Source organism: Nicotiana tomentosiformis, chromosome 9 (genome assembly GCF_000390325.3).
Source record: "Nicotiana tomentosiformis chromosome 9, ASM39032v3, whole genome shotgun sequence".
NCBI classification, from domain to species: Eukaryota; Viridiplantae; Streptophyta; class Magnoliopsida; order Solanales; family Solanaceae; genus Nicotiana; species Nicotiana tomentosiformis.
In genome coordinates, this window is record NC_090820.1 from 62267407 (window position 1) to 62285661 (window position 18255).

Consider the following 18255-nt stretch of genomic DNA (forward strand, 5'->3'; position numbering starts at 1 on the left):
TTGAGCCTATAATCTTGTTTCTTTGGCAACCACATTACAAGCCTTACCCATTTATTTGAATTGACCATCTATTTGAACCATGTACCTCTCATGAGCACTTGAAATTTTTATAAACTGTGTAAAAGTTGAAGTGTGGGGTGATTGGTTTGGATTTTGAGTGGAACTATTGAAATAAGGAGAAAGGTGCACGGTTTTAAAAAAAAAAGAAAACAAAAGAGCCCCTTGAATTGTAAAAGAAAAAAAAATTGTATGGTTGTGGAAAATATTCTTTGATAGTGGTAACTCTTGATGTAATTGTGCTTAAAGAAGTAGCGAGTTAATGTATATTGATGTGAAGATGGAGTTATCGTTTGACATAAGTGTGGGGTTTTAAATGTTAAAGTGTATGTATTAAAGTGCTTAGGGAGGTATAGTCACTCTTATATCTAACTGTATCCTACCCGTCCTGCAGCTTACTTTACAACCAATTAAAGTCCTACTTGATCCTTGACTAAATGATCTCAATTAGTGGAGTAATACACTACGGCAAGCTTATGGTTCATCCTTTGTGGCATATAAATTTTATTTCTGAGAGTGAGTGAATTCTATCTATCTGAGTTCCTAATTGTTCTTAATTTCTAGCGTGTGTGGAACTACTCTCTTTTGTTGTGAGGGCACTTGATTCATGAAGTAAAGGTAATGCTTGACATCTATGTTGGAGTAAGTGAGCGGGTTCTAAATACTGCATGGTACTTTTGAGTCAAATCATGAGGTGAAGATGTTACACTATTTTGCTTAGTCTATTTTTAAATATTCTTGGTATGATGAGTTATCAGAGTTGTGTAAGGAGGTCGTGTCATTATAAAGTGTAGTTTGATTGCTCGAGGACGAGCAATGGTTTAAGTGTGGGGTGTTGATGGTAGGCTATAACTGTGTGTTTTTGTTGCTTGTTGTACTCTAATTCACTGCACTTTAATTGCATTTGAGCTTTAATCGCTAGTGTTTTGCACTAATTTTATGTTTTATGTCGTGTAGGGATGTTTTCGAGCTATGTAGATGTTATAGGATGAATTCACGCTATTTTGGAGCTTTGAAGTTTGAGTAAAACCCCAAGGACTTAGTTGGGATCAAGTTCGGGGATCAACGGACACTAATGCATTCAAATAGAGAAATGAAGAATCGAGCCGGGCATCACCCGGTGCGCGATCGCGCACTGGGCGCGCATATGAGGAAAGACGCTACACAAAGTGCGCGGCCTAATGCACGAGCACCTCCCCAGGTGCACGGTCGCACACGTCTTGTCGGGGAAAATTCCTATTTCATGAAGGAGAAGGTGTGTTTGTTTGGGCCCAACCCTACTTCGTATATATACATGAAAAAATAGTATGTTTGACACTTTTGACATAATTGAGACCTAAGAGGCTAAGGAGAAGTGGTAGAAGCAAGAGCACAAGGATTTCATCCTTCAATCCTCACTCAAGACAAGGGTTTGGATTGTTTTATGTTTTCCTTTAACTTAAACTTAATTGTGATGAATTTCTCCATATCTATGGAGTAATTCTTCTTTAGGGATTGATGGATTTGGTGTTTTGAGAATTGTTTGTGGATATTAACTCTAGTTTTTATGTATTGAATCATTTTGGGTGTTTTAATTGTTGCATATATATTCACATGTTTATGTAATCGAAAGAGGCGTAACTAGTGATGTTTTTTTTGTATTATCTTGTTGGTTGAGTTCATTGATTCTTCTTAGTAATCAAAAGAGGCTAGTTGAATTACTGTTTAGACCTAGTTAGGAGAATAATCAAAAGAGGTTCTCCTAAGGATCAATCCACTACGAATTCTTGCATATTTTCACCGAGCTTAACTTAGTTTATATTGCGAGGTTGAGACTTAATTGGGAGAGGAGTTTCTACTGAACGTTTGAACTATAATTGAGTGAATTCGAGAGACTCACTTGAACCTTAGAAGTGAATCAACTAGAGTTAATTCCCAAACAAGTATCTTGCACTTATCCAATCAACCCCTATTTTCTCCCATTGATATCTTTTTTGCTTACTCTTGTTGCGATTGTCATTAGCCAATAGTTTAGACTCTTAGTTAATTTTAGTTTTAAATCACACAAATCAAAATTGTTGATCATCTTTTATATCAATTAAACTAAAAGCTACGAAAATACTATTTAAATCCAATCCCTGTGGATACGATATTTTCTATACTATATCCGACTAGTGAGCCTAAGTTTTATACACTGGTTTTGCGCTCGTCACTCGTGCAGTTAAAACACCAAAAATAGGTCATCTTGACCCGATATTGACCACGGTCAAACTTCAAATCCTTAACTTAACTAGTTTCGCAACCAATAATCCAAAACACACCCCTGTCCCTCGGGACTCCATTCAATCATACCAAAAAGTACAAATACATTATACAGACTTATCCAAAGCCTCAAAACAACCTTAGAAACATCACAACAAAGAATCGAGGCTCAAATCGAATAGAATTTCTCTTAAGTTTTTAAATCTTCATTCTTTCAAAAGAGTGTCTGAATCACACTTAAACACTTTAGATTACTTCCAATCTTTGCACACAAGTTAAATTCAACTATATATAACTATTCAAAATATTGGAACACCAATTAGAGTCCAATAACATCAAAGTCAATTCTTGGTCAAACTTCTGAACTCTTAAGTTCTTCAAATTGCCAACTTTCGACAAATAGTGTCGAATTCTTCAACGAACCTCTGAAACCAAATCCGAACATACGTATAATTCGAAAATCATCATACAAACCTATCAGAACAATCAAAACCCGATTCTAAGTCCGTTTACCCAAAATTCAAACCTTGGTTAACTCTTCCAACTTACAACTTCTAAAATGAGAATCATTCCTCGAAATCAATCCCGAACCGCTCAAAAACAAAAACCAACCATCCACGCAGGTCATAATACATAATATGAAGCGACTCAAAGTCTCAAACCACTGAATGGAATGTTAAAGCTCAAAATGACCAGTCTAGTCGTTACATCTTTATTTGAGCTTCATTTTGACTTCTTTTCAGTTGGTTTCTTTCCCGATCACTTCTAAATCACATTAACATGTAAAATAGAAGTAAACCATAGTAAATGCACCTTTTTATCAATTTAAAATGGCAAAGGTCTAAGATTAAGGAAGAGATAAGTGGGTAAAATTCCAACTTATCAAACCTGTAATGACCCGGCCGGTCATTTTGAGTATTTTAGCCCCGTTCCGCTATTTATTGCCTCCTCTATATTATATTGTGGTTATGTGACTTTCTGGGATGGTTGGCTTGGATTTCGAATGAGTTTCAGAGTGAATTGGAACACTTAGTCCCAAGGTAGGAAGCTTAAGTTGAAAGAGTTGACCGAAGTTTGACTTTTTTATAGACGACTTTGGAATGGAGTTTAGATGGTACCGATAGCTTTGTATGGTAATTTTGAAAATAGGAGCATGTTCAGATATTGATTTGGAGGTCCGTAGGTCATTTTGGCTTGAATTGGTGAAAGCTAGAAAGTTGATGGTTTGGAAGGTTGAGAAGGTTGACCGAGAGTTGACTTATTGATATTGGGGTTGGATTCCAATTTTGGAAGTTGGAATAGTTTTGTTGTGTCATTTATGACTTGTGTGCAAAATTTGAGGTTAATCAGAGTTGGTTTGATGCGTTTCGACGTTAGTTTTGGAAGTTGGATGTTCATGGTTTAAATATGTTTGAATTGGGTTGAGATTCATAGAATCTATGTTGTTTGATGTGATTTTAGGCCTCAAGTAAGTTCGTTATGTATTTTGGAACTTGATGGTATGTTCGTACGGGGCTCGCGGGGCCCCGGGTGTGAATCAGATTGAAATCGGGTTCATTTGGACTTAGGTTATTGGCTGAATATATGCTAAGTCTAGTGCAATCGCACTTGCGTACTTTGGGCCACAGGTGCGGCACCACAGAAGCGTCCTCCGAGCTGCAGGTGCGAAGGGGATCTGAGTTTTTCTGGTATCACAAGTGCGGACACCTGAGTGTAAGTGCGCACCCACAGAAGCCGTTTTTCCTCTAGAGAAGTGGACTTTGGTCAGTTGCTTAAGGACCGCAAGTGCAATCAATCTTCCGCAGAAGCGAGCAGTTGTTCGCAAAAGCGAAACCGCAGAAGCAGTTTGTGTCCGCAGAAGCGGAAAGTTCTAGGCTTAATGAAAAGCCGCACCTGCGATGGATTTTTCGCGAGTGCGGAGCTGCATAAGCGGATGTTGGTCCGCAAATGCAGAATCACTGGGCTGAAAAGGGGAAGATCGAGGGTTTTAATCCATTTTCCATCTTTTGAGTTAGAGACCTCACCTTTGGGTGATTTTGGAAAGGATTGTCCAGGTTTTGATCGGGATAAGTGATTTTGACTCGGTTTTGACTATTATACATGAATCCATCATTATTTTTATCATTTATTTAGTGTTTTAAGTTGGAAAAATTGGGAAATTTTGTGAAAACTTCCTAAGCTATAATTTGAGGATTCGGAGGTCGATTTGCTATTGGAATTGAATAACTTTACCGTGATTGGACTCGTTATTGAACGGGTGTTCGGATTTTATTTTCCATTGTTGGGTTCCGAGATTCGGGCCCGGGGTTGACTTTTTGATTTTCTTTAAAGATTGCAACTTTATTATTCGGAATAGTTTCCTATGGTTTGTATTTATGGTATAAAGTTATTTTTGGCTAGATTCGAGTTGTTCAAAGTTGGATATTCGTGGAAAAGGTTTACTAGTGGATTGAGTTAGCTTGTTTGAGGTAAGTATCTTGCCTAACTTTGTGTGGGGGAATTACCCCATTAGGATTCGAGTTATTTTGTGTCATTTTTGGTACGTGAAAGTCGTGTACGCATGGTGATAAGTTGATACACGGGCTATATGTGGTAATTGACTGGTTTAGGCTATTTAGATTCTTTTCATGCCTATAAACGAATTGTTATAACGTGTTATATCATTCATCATTGTTTTTCAATCAAGCGTGGAGAAACTTCATATATATTGATGTTAAAAAAGAAAGCATTATCTTTTGTGAGTCTGCATAAAACATCCCTCGGAACAGAAAATAAAATTTAGAATACTAACATTTCATACTAGAAAACTACCAAGTAGAACCAAAAGAAGGGAGCATGACATCTAAACAATCATCAAGCCTCAACCCTCTCAGGTGCTGGTGCCTCCTCAGTGGTGTAGACAAAAACCTTGCTGGAACATTTAGACAAGATAACAGCGTACTCTTGGAAAGGGGATTTGGTGAAGCGGGTCTCCTTCCAGAAGTCTGGAGTCAAGAACCCATAAGTCTTCATCAAACAATCAAATATAGCCCTCACGAAGTTACCGAGGGTTTTGGTGGATCCACGAGAAAAGATGAATACATCCTCAATACCAACAAACTGAAGCACCTTCTTAGGAACATGCGCAGCCATAATACCAGCACCACGAGGAGCATGCACTATCCTCAAAATAACTGACCCACATTTCCCAGTTACCTTACACGGCACTGTGTGGCTTTCCGATCTTGTTACCACAGTATCCTCTCCTCACTGGAATCACTGATAACTTAGCCAATATAATTGCACCGCGTATAGAAGTCACCACTTCCTTCGAGCACTTCACTCCCAAACCAATACGACCAATCCTATCACCGACGACAACAAAAGCCTTGAACTGGATTCTCTGACCGGCCCGGGTCTGTTTCTGAACAGGCATGATTTTCATCACCTTGTCCTGTAGTGATCATCCGAGGAGTGTATCAATGATTTGGAACTCCTTAATAGGGAGTGAGTGGAGGTAAATTTGCTCCTCTCTCTGCCATAGTTGTTGCTATTTACGGCTAGGTTTCAGTAGATACTTGAGTCTTACTTGTTATTTTCCCTTACATGCTTAGTTGAATTTATTGTTTCCTTATGGCCTTGTTAATTATTTAATTGTTGAGTTACCTTTCTCGAAGTTTTTATTTCTTGGAATATCTTATTGGTGAGTTTTGATGTTGAAGTTGTAAAACCCGTTATCACTTGAGGCTAAGTTGTTAATTGTTGAGATATCATTCTAGTTGAGCTATTCAACATCATTTTGTTAATGTCGAGATTGTTGTACACATTGTGGTTGAGCCATGGTCTATTTGTTGTGGAAACAATGGTATTGTTGATTCTTTTGGCAAGTTGTGGCATATGGTCACTTGTGATGTGAGTTGTGATTATGTTATGATAGTGATGCACATACGAAGGTATAAGGATATGGGTTAACGTGCATGGGCCAGCATAATGTGGGATTTTTGTGTGTGTTGCTAGTACAGGAATTACTTGAAGCCACGCGACGACATAAGGTGGGCTAAAGTGTGTGTAGATGTCTCGAGAAAAATGTTTACAAACTATCTAAATGTAAGTTTCACACGGCGGTATAAGGAAAGATTGTGATTGAAATTGTGAAAAGTGAATACGAGGCGGTACCTCGGTTGTGATTCTTGGTGATTATCTTTCATTTCCCTCACTTGTAGTTGCCTGCATTGTTTTCTTGATGTTCTTATTATGTGTTTCTTCCGAGTTGCCTTTATTACTTTAAATTCAGTTGTAGCTTATTATGTTGTATTACTTTATTGCCTCATTTTCTTAGTTTTTCCTCATTAGACGGTACTACACTTGTTCATCTTATTTTTCTTATCCTAGTAAGTGTCTTGACCAAGCCTCGTCACTAATCTATCGAGGTTAGGCTTCATACTTACTGGGTACCATTGTGGTGTACTCATACTACGCTTCTACACATATTTTTGTGCAGATCCAGGTACCTCAAATCAGGCTAGGCACCAGTGAGTAGAACATTCAGTTTGGAGACTTCAAGGTATACCTACCCGGCGTTCGCATGTCTCAGAGTCACCTCTATCCTTATTTTTCCATTGCATACTCTTAATTATCCATTGTCAAAGAAAAGGTTGAAGGCACAAGAACGGTGCAAGGAAGGCCTAACATCATTTTTCAAATCAAGTTAGTCTAAGATTTCACCTTGAAGCACATTCCGAGCAAGTTCCTGGCTACAAATAATGCAAAAGAACTCATAACAAATCTCACCATACATGGCACATGCAAACTTGTGTGAAATATAAATCCAAAATTCAATTGAAACCAATGACCTCGAAGAAAGTAAGAAAGTCACATATAGCCTAAAAGACTTTTTAATGAATCAAAAAGCCAATAGTGTAACCTAAAAGTCACAACAAGGATTTTCACTTCAATCATTTTTCATTTCAAATCATCAATAATTCATATGCTAAAGTGTAAACATGTTGGTATCAAACAAGCAACATGTTGGTTTATGAACAAAAATCACACCCAATAACCATTCTATTCACTACTAGCTACGAAACTAATTAAAAATATTTTGCTTAAAAGGGAAAAACTAAACAGGACTAATCCCATGAAAGTTGTCGTGCCACTAATCACAGGAAAAAGTCACCCAGTTTGACACAAATTATTTCCTTGCAAAAGAATCGCGTCATAAAGAAAAACCAAAGAGTTTAATTAATACTACTAAAACTAATGCTAACATGCTAGAAATAAACTATGCCAACATGCAAGAAATAAACTACAACTTATCACCAATTAATTTAAAAAGTTAACCAATCTATCAAGTTCACAAAATAGTCATGCTCCACATACATCCATCATATATAAATGAGCCACCCCCAATAGAAAGTGTTGCACTGTCCTTAGCATAACTAAACAAAACAAGGTAAAATAGTGATAGGTGCTCCCTGAAATCGATATCACTCGGAGCTTTAAGTGGAGGAAAATGTGAGCTCCAAATCCTCCTCCTCCTCCTCATCATCTAAGTCATGTTTACAATATAATTAACTCAGCTTTTGCATCATTTTGGTCAGGAATTTTGCTCTTCTTTTTATCATGCTCCTTGAACTTTAGCTGCTGCCTCTCAATCTTTAATTGCCTCTAGCTCATGTCCTCCAACCTGCTTTTGAATACTCTTTGATATTTAACTACATCACCTAGAGAAGGATTTTCATCAGTCCCAGTAGACGTGCCCTCTGCAGACAAACCAGAAGGAAGGCCACCTACAAGTCGCCAAATATGTGCATCGACGACATAGATTTGGCTGGAGAAGTGGCATATAGTGGGAGGTCCTAAAGGAAGTGGTCCAATGGGTCATAAGGCTCTATTGCAGCCATGGAAGAACTATCAGGACCGGTGGTAGTCTCGGTATGCTGCCCAAATAAAGGAGATAAGATATCAATCATCCTCTTCTTCTGCTCGCCACTTGGTCACTTTTTGAACAATGAATAAATTACCTTGTCTAGGCCCTTCTCAAAATCATTTGGGTCATTTAGCACCCCCAAAATCATAACACAACTGAGTAATCAACGATGGAAAGAATAGACTCTTAGACCTCCCGTTACATGCTTCCTCAATCTCACCCACCATATACTGGCCCATATTCATTGTTAAGTCATCCGTAATAGCAACAATCATCAATGCTTTATTAGGTGTCACCTCAAACTCATGTCTATTATGGCACCAATAATGGACATCCAAGTCTTAACTTCAACTAAGAATTTAGAAGACTCAACCTTTTTGTGCAATCTTTCCTAATTCGGGGTTACCCTATCATGAAGCTTTTCCACCAACCACTGGCTTCCTCTCTCCATTGCCCTGGCTTTGTATACCTAATTGTGAGCACTAGGAAGGCCAAAGTGTGCATGTAAAAATTTGGCCTACTATTTTGAGCATTTTTATTTAGTTTGGTGATTTCAGATCTTGAGTAGCTGCATATGAGGTATTATGACTTGCGTGTATGGTCATTTTTGGATTTCGAGCGGCTCAGGATTGATTTGGAAGAATGATTCTCAATTTGGAAACTTTAAGTTGGAAGAATTGACCAAGTTTGATTTTTGTGAATTTGACCTCGGAGCAGAGATTTTATGGTTCCGTTAGATCCGGATGGTGATATAGGACTTGGGTCTATGCCCAGATTTGCATTTGAATGTTTCTAGAAGGTTTTGGCTCTAATTGGCAAAGTTTGGCAATTTGAAGGTTTGGAAAGTTCATAGGTTTTGCCTAGAGTTGAATTTGATACAACCACAATCACATAGAATACTACTGGGTAGTGCATATAAGATATTATATTTGAAGGTTTTACTCATTTTATCATATTTTGAGATTGGGAGCACAGATTTGGGCGATCTTTGAGGCGATTTTCTCCATTTGGATTGGGGGTAAGTGTTCTTGAATATGTTTTGATTATTATTCGTGATTGTATCTTTGATTTTGTCATTTGATTGTGAATATAAAAGAGAAATTGGGGGGGGGGGGTTGTCAAAAATCTTTTCTAAAATGAATAATTGAGTTTTGAACATTGATTTAGAGTCGGAATTGGATGAAACTTGTATGGTTGGACTTGTATACGAATGGGTTATTGGAATTTGTGAGTTTCGTGGGGTTTCGATGTGTTGCCAGGGTTGAATTTTTGGTTGAATTTGAGTATTTGATTAAAGATACGACCTTTATTGTTTGGGTTTGATTCCTATGGCATTATTTGGTGTTTATGAGTTGCTTTTGGCTAGTTTCGAGCCGTTCAGAGATCGATTCGCACAAGGAGGCATTTTTGGAGTATGGTTTTGGCTTATTTGAGGTTTTTATATCACCGAAATTTGGTTGAGGCACTAATTTCCTGAGTTATTGTGATAGTTACGTTCTATGGATGGCACACATGTGTGGGGTTGAGCCCGTGTGCGTGCACCAGGGTATTATTCATCAGGGGTAGTTTTTAGGCTATGATATGTGTTGAATTGATTGCTAAGCTTCATTCTGTGATGGTTCTTATATTTATACCCCTTGTGTGAGCTATTGAACCATGTTTGAGGTTACATAAAGGTTAATCTCCTGATTGAACCTGATAATTGCTACTTTCGTGATGTAATTGCCTGATTTGAGCTATGATAGCACACTTTGCACATGCATACACTTTAGCATGTCACTTATACCAGTCCGGGAATATGAAATTTGATAATGATTGATCATGTACATGGCATCTTATATATCTGCTTTCTATGTGCTATGGATTGGATTGGTGGCACGTGAACTCGCCGTGCGGATCGTGATTATTAGAACGTGAACACGTTGTGTGGATTGTGATTTTGGAACGTGAACACTCCATGCGGATTATGATTATTGGCACGTGAACACACCGTGCGGTTGATATTTATGGAACATGAACACGCCGTGAGGTTGAGATAGGATAACACGTGAGTTGTCCGTGTGGATCCAAGATATTATTGTTATTGGCACATGAGTTGTCTATGCAGCACGTGAGTTGTCCATGCGATTGATATACTATTGGCACATGAGTTGTTCGTGCAGTTTGTGGATATGGATTCATCCCCCTAGGGTCACTCTCTCATATTTCTCTCTTGATGGCGTAAATGCGGTATGAGGAAAGTTTATCAGTGGTTTAGTTCGGTTATGGTATTTCTGTGGAAAACTGGCCTATGTTTTTTTTGGTTATGGCATTTCTGCTCTACTTGCAATTTCCTTTGATGTATACGTGATTTTACTATATTTCCTATCTACTTTCTAGTTTTGGAGTGTATAATGGTGTTACACATATCTTCTTTATATTCCACCTTACTTGATGATTTAACGACATTGGACACATATCTCTTTATATGCTGGGTTGTTAACTCAAAAAGAGCATGTTATGTTATTCTTAGGCACCGAGGAATCTTTATTTGTGGTTTATGACTTGATAACATTTTTGTTGTGTACTTGTGAGATATATGAATCGAACAGGTTATTTTGTGAGTATCATTAATAATTCTTGCCATTATTAGCTCACCGAGGTTTGTTATGATACTTGGTGAGTACATGAGGTCGGTTATACTCATACTATACTTCTGCACCTTACATGCAGATCTTGGAGTTGATGCTGCTGTGGATGGCGGGAGTTGGCATTGAAGATGTACCTGCTTTCCGGATATAGTTACCCCTTCTCCTTGGTAGTTTTAGTTTCCTATTCCGTTTATGTATATTCCAAACAGATGTCATATTTATTTTCATACCAGCTTTATAAATTTAAGTCTTAGGGGCTCATGACTTGTACTACCAATCCTTGGATTATTGTATGGAAATTTTGTTATTTCACTTATTAATTTCTCATTATTTTATTAGAGATATGTTGACTGTTGTTCAGCTTACCTAGCAGGTTGGGTTAGGTGCCATCATGACTAGGTTAATTTTGGGTCGTGATAAGTTTGTATCAGAGTTCTAGGTTCATAGGTTCTACGAGTCATAAGCGAGTGTCTAGTAGAGTCTTGCAGATCGGTATGATGATGTACATACCTATCTTCGAGAGTAAAAACGTTCTAAAAGATAAATTGATGGTTTGAAGGCCGATTTGAGTTTGGAATTGAATGATTTTGGATGGTTGGACTCGTATAGAAATGGGTGTTCAGATATTGTGAGTTTTGTTGGATTGCGAGGTGCGAGCCTGGGGTTGACTTTTTTATTTTAGTTAAAGATTGAATATTTATTATCCGGAATTGTTTATGGCTTTTATTTATGATATGAAGTTATTTTGGCTAGATTCGAGCTATTCGAAGGTGGATTTGCACGGGAAGGGCTTAGTAGTAGATTTATTTAGCTTGTTTGAGGTAAGTATCTTGTGTAACTTTGTGTTGGAGAACCTACCCCTTGGAATTTGGGTTGATTGTACTATTTGAATTATGTGGAAGACATGTACACGAGGTGACGAGTGTGTAGGCGGGCTTATATGTGGTATTTGATCAATTTAGACTCTTAGACTCCTTTCATGCATTTAATTGAAGCTGTCATTTCATGTTATATTCTCTATTGTTAGGTTTTCTCTTACATGCTTTATTTGAAATTGCTAGTACATGTTCTATCTTTTAATGTCAAGTTTACTCTTATATGCTCTAATTGTAAATTCTAGTTACTTATTGAATTCATGTCCTTAGCCGTTACGTGCCTTAATTGTTAATTGATTCTTTCCAACGATGTCTCTATTTATGAACTGTCATCACTTGCTATTTGAATTTTTGAGCTACCATATTACTATTTTATCCGCTTTGTGACTTTCTTTGTTTAGTTCCTTTATGCATTTAATTTTGTGATACGCCGTAGTTGGTTGTAGCTTGTACATTTGATTCATATTATTTGGGTATCGGGTTGCACGCCGCAATGGTATTTATATGAAAGAGACATGTTATGAAGAAATAAGGATGGAATATAATGATATGGTGGGATTGGGTTGCGTGCCGCAACGGGTTTGATATGTTATAATTGTTTTAGACTGCAAAGTTATCCTCGATTGTGATTCTCATTGTACATTCTATGTTGGAAGAACTTGATGGTTGAGTGGTTATTGTTTTTCCTTGAATTATTTCACTTGCAATTTTGTCCTATTTGGGTATTTGTTGTTATTCTTGTCTTGGGATGATTTGGACTTCTTATTGTAACGACACGGCCGGTCATTTTGAGTATTTTAGCCCCGCTCCCCTATTTATTTCCTCCTCTATGTTATAATGTGGTGACGTGACATGCCGGGGGTGTTTGGTTTTTACTTCGGGTGAGTTTCAGAGTGAAATGGGACTTATAGTCCCTAAGTTAGAGCTTTAAGTTGAAAGAGTTGACCGTAGTTTGACTTTTATGTAGACGACTCCGAAATGGAGTTTTGACGGTTCCAATAGCTCAGTATAGTGATTTTGGACTTAGGAGCATGTCCAGATGTTACCTTTATTGAAATCGGGGTCGAATTTTGATTTCGGAAGTTGGAATAGGTCTGTCATGTCATTTATGACTTGTGTGCAAAATTTGAAGTCAATCAGAGTTTTTTTGGTATGAATCGGCATTAGTTTTGGAATTCAGATGTTCAAAATTTCAATAGGCTTGAATTGGGTTGCGACTCATAGAATTGATGTTGTTTGATGTGGTTTTTGGCTTCGAGTAGGTCCGTTATGTATTTTGGAACTTGTTGGTATATTCGGACGGGGTCTTGTGGGCCCCGAGTGTGATTCGGATTGAATCCGGAGCATGTTTGGACTTGTTTTATTGCTGAAGTGTCGCTAGGACTGGTGCAATCGCACCTGCACCTTTTGGGTTGTAGGTGCAACACTGCAGAAGCGACGCTCGAGCTGGAGAAGCGGATATTGTCTTACCCAGCTGGGACCGCATGTGCGGTCCATATTCTGGAGAAGCGGAAGGGTATCATAGGAGTGGAGTTGAGTGAGCAGGGGAAGGACCGCAGGTACGGTCGAAACTTCGCAGATGCGGGCTCGTAGAAGCGTTAGCACAGGTGCGCTTGGGTATCCGCAGATGAGCATACTTAGAACATAAGTCATCGCCACACCTGCGATGGAATTTTCGTAGGTGCATAGCCGTAGGAGCGGCTGTTGGCCCGCAAAAGTTAGATCCCTCGGCAGAAAAGGCCTAATTTCGAGGGTTTGATCTCATTTTCATTTTTGGACCTAGAGATCTTGGTTTGTTGTTATTTTTCATGATATTTTCAAGGTAATAATTGGGGTATGAAATTATAACTCAGTTTTGGCTATATTACACAAATCTATTGTTGTTTTCATCATTTAATTAGTGTTTTGATTTGGAAATTTGGGGAAAGATTTGTGAAACTACTTAGGCTAAATTTTGGGGATTTGAAAGGCGATTTGAGGTCAGATTTGAATAATTCTTGTATGGTTTGACTCGTTACCGAATGGGTATTCGGATTTTGTAATTTTGGTCGTGTTTCGAGATATGGGCTCGGGTTGACTTTTTGAGTTGACTTTTTGTTTCTTTGGAAAGATCGTAATTTTATTATTCGAAATAGTTTCCTATAGTCTATATTTATAGTATGAAGTTTATTTAGCTATATTCGAGCCCTTCGAAGTTGGATAATCAAGGGAATGACTTACTAGTGGATTGAGTTAGCGTGTTTGAGGTAAGTATCATGCCTAACTTTGTGTGGAGGAATTATCCCTTATGATTGGTGTTATTTTGTGATAATTGTGATGTGTGAAAGCCGTGTACGCAAGGTGACAAGTGTGTACACGGGCTAAATATGGAAACTTACTGGTTTTAGCTATGTAGATTCCTTCCATGCCTTAATTGAGTTATCTTAACATGTTATATTCATCATCATTAGTCTATTTTTACATGCTCTACTTGTCTTATCTCTCACTTGTTAACTGCTCTACATGTTTAGTCGAAGTTCTTGTTTCCTTTATTCCATATTCATTATTTATTGTTGAATTCTTTACCTGAAGTTGTTATTCTTGGAATATCTTGTTGTTGAAATTGATAGTGAGTTATAAAGGTCGTGATTCACATTTAGGCAAAGTGTTAAGTTGCGAAATACTATTCGTTGAGTTATTCACTTCCAGTTGTTATTGTTGAGACTCTAGTATACATTGTGGTTGATCCATGGGCTATTTATTGTGAAACACCATTATTGTTGATTTCTTTGGCAAGTTGTGATATTGAAAACTTGAGGTGCGATTTGTGATACGTTGTGATATCGATACGCATACGGTGGTATAAGGTTTTGGGATTAAAACGCATGCTGTGAGATAAGGTGGGCTTGAAACGCGTGCTGCTAGTAGAAAGCTTTTGGGCTAAAATGCGGGATGCTATTTTAGAAAAATGATTTTCAAAACTAAATGCAAGGCTCCCGCGGAGATATAAGGAAAGCTTTTGAATTGTTTTTGTGATTTGAGACTATGAGGCGGTACCTCGATAGTGACTCTTGTTGATAGTTCTCCATTACTTCACTTGTCTTTGGTTGTTTCGTTTCCTTGGCATAACATTCCTTGGTTTCTTTCGTGATGCATTATTTGCCTTAGTTCAGAGTAGTTAAATCTTGGATATCTCTTACTTTATTTCATTTCCATTGTTACTATTATTACACTGTTAATTACTCGTTCTGTTTCTTATTTATTCCAGTAGGGCGTTTACCTGACCTATCACTACTCTACCGAGGTTAGGCTTGACACTTACTAGGTATCGTTTTAGTGTACTCATGCTACACTTTTGCACATCTTTTTGTGTAGATCCAGGTACCTCTTACTAGTCTAGGCATTAGCTCAGCTTCAGAGACTTCAAGGTATACTTGCCGGTATCCGCAGGCCTTGGAGTCCCCCTCTACCTAGTCTATATTATTTCCTTATCCCTTTATGACACTAATGTATAGGGGATGTTTGGTACCATCTTATAGAGATTGTGAATTGTATTCGCTGGGTTTTGGGAAGTTGTATATACTGAGTTGCGGAGTTTCTTTATATTAGTTGTTGAGTTATTGAGACTTTAATCATTGTTTCCATTATTTCTGCATGAATGTAAGCCTTACCTACTTTTATAGAGTAGGTGCCATCACGATATCCTACATAGGGAAATTAGGGTCATGTCTAGTTGGTATCGGATCTCTAGGTTCATAGGTATTATAAGTCACAAACAGGTTTAACAGATTCTTGCGGATCGGTACAGAGACGTCTGTACTTATCCTCGGGAGGCTATGGAACTATTAGGAAAAGCTTAACTTCTTTGATTCCTTGTGGTGAGAATTTGCTAACTTCAAAACTCTAAATCTATGTCTTTCTATTCTCTCACAGATGGTGAGGACACGCACAATTGGATAGGATGATCAGACACCAGCGCCCCCTGCTAGATCCGCGAAAGTTCGGGGTCGAAGACGGGCACGTAGTGCAGCCAGAATACCTGCCAGAGCTATAACAGAGGAGCCACCAGTAGCTTTAGTTAGGGGGCAGGCACCTGAGATGCTTGTTGCTGCCCCTACACTTCAGGAGACCATCGCCTAATTTTTCAGCATGTTTGGCACTCTTGCTCAGGCAGGGTTGATCCCACTTGCTCCTACCACATCTCGAGTCGGGTGAGGAGCACGGACTCCTGCAGCCCATACCCCAGAACAGCGAGTCGAGGTTGATTAGGTCCTAGAGGTCATACTAGTGCAGTCGGTTGTCCTAGTTCAGCCTGAGGTTAGGGCAGCAGCTCAGGCTTGAGAGGTACAAGAAGTACCAGCCTTCTACTTTCAGTTTGGCTTCATAGGACGCACATGGTTTCTTAAGGAGTGCCACCGTATACTCCATACTATGGGTATTGTGGAGTCGAGTGGAGTTTCTTTCACTACGTTCCAGCTTAAGGGAGCGGCTTATGGCGAGCGTATGAGTTGGGTAGCCCGGTCGAGGCCGCTTCACTCAGCTTGGCTCAATTCTCAGAGATGTTCGTGAGAGATTTTGTTCCCCAGAGTCTTAGGGATGCATGGCGCGCAGAGTTTGAGCAGCTGTGCCAGGGTACTATGACCGTATTGGAGTATGTTGTCCGGTTCAACGAGTTTCCAGACATGCACCTGCATTAGTTTCCACTGTCAGAGAGCGAGTTCATCGATTTATTGAGGGGTTCAACCCTGGTATTAGATTCAGCATGGATCGAGAGTTGGAGACTAATACCCCATACCAGCAGGTAGTGGAGATCGCTAGGAGTTAGAGAGTATATCGTGTCAGGCGAGAGAGGATAGGGAGGTCAAGAGGCCTCGAGATTCTGCCACATATAATGGTGCTCATTCCTCAGTTGCAGCCCCGTCATGGTAGAGGCTATGTGAGGCATCCTGTTCATTTAGCACTCCCAGCTTCCAATGGTGTTTCGGCCACTACTAAATCTCAGGTCACCCATTATGCACCGCCACTGTCTAATGGACCTCCTGCACGGGGTGATTTCAATAGTCAGTCTAGCCGACTAGGCCCGAGCTAGTTCTAGCAGCCACGTCCTCTAAGAGCTTGTTTTGAGGGGTGCACATCCATAGACCACTCAGGCTCCACATATTCCACAGGGCCCCCAGACTTTTTAGGTCGTGGTTATCGCACAAGTTGCCACTCCACTTGAATAGCCAGCTAGAGGTGGAGGTCGGGCGGGTAGAGGTCGCCCTAAAGGAGGAGGCCAGGCCAGATGCTATGCTTTTCCTACTAGGACGGAAGCGGTTGCATCCGACTCAGTTATCACAGGTATTGTTCTAGTTTGTCAAAGAGATGCATCGATCTTATTTGATCCAGGCTCCACTTATTCCTATGTATCATCTTACTTTGCTCCATATTTGGGTATATGACTTGATTCCTTGAGTTCTCTTGTCTATGTGTCCATGCCAGTGGTAGATTCTATTATTTTTGACTGTGTCTATCGGTCGTCTTTAGTTGTTCTTGGTGGGTTTGAGACCAGAGCTAACTTATTGTTGCTTAGTATGGTAGATTTTGATGTTATTTTGGGCATGGACTGGTTGTCACCCTATCATGCTATTCTTGATTGTCACGCCAAAACGGTGACGTTAGCTATGCCAAGGTTACCGCAGTTGAAGTGGAAGGGTACTTTGGATTATATTCCTAGTAGGTAGTGTCTTTCCTTAAGGCATAACTGATGGTTGGGAAGGGGTGTAAGGTGTATCTAGCCTTTGTGAGGGATGTCAGTGTTGATATACCTACCGTTGAGTCAGTTCCGGTAGTGAGGGATTATCTAGATGTATTTCCGGCGAATTTTTCGGGCATGCCGCCCGATAGGGATATCGATTTTGGTATTGATTTATTGTCGAGCACTCAACCCATTTTTATTCCACCATATTCTATGGCCCCAGCGGAGCTAAAGGATTTAAAGGAGCAGTTTCAAGAGTTCCTTGATAAGGGTTTCATTCGGCCTAGTGTATCACCTTGGGGTGCTCCAGTCTTGTTTGTAAAGAAGAAGGATGGTTCTATGCACATATGTATTGATTATCGACGGTTGAAAAAAGTTACAGTGAAAATTAGGTATCCATAGCTACACATTGATGACCTATTTGATCAGCTATAGGCTGCCAGAGTGTTCCCAAAGATTGATTTGCGGTTAGGCTATCATCAGTTGAAGATTCGGGAGCTAGATATTTCAAAGACTGCATGCAGGACTCGGTATGGTCATTACGAGGTCCTTGTGATATCATTTGGGCTGACCAACACCCCAGCAACATTCATGCACTCGATGAAAGAGTTGTCCTGGGATCAGAGCTCTAGGTATCTAGATACCAATCCTAGCCAAAGCCCCCAAATCCTATTCTAGGTATCGACTATTCAAAAATAATGAATAGTCGATACCAATCCTAGCCAAAGCCCCCAACTCCTATTCTACTTCGCGAACACGACAAACACTGAATTTCTCTAATACCATGTTTGTCACGACCCAGACAAGGGTCGCGACTATTCATATCTT

The 18255-nt window shown here is 39.3% G+C and overlaps 1 pseudogene; it reads right to left on the bottom strand.

Moving 5' to 3' along the window:
- Positions 1–5005: 5005 nt before the first annotated feature.
- LOC138898878 (small ribosomal subunit protein uS5x-like) lies at positions 5006–8657 on the bottom strand (annotated as a pseudogene).
- Positions 8658–18255: the final 9598 nt, after the last annotated feature.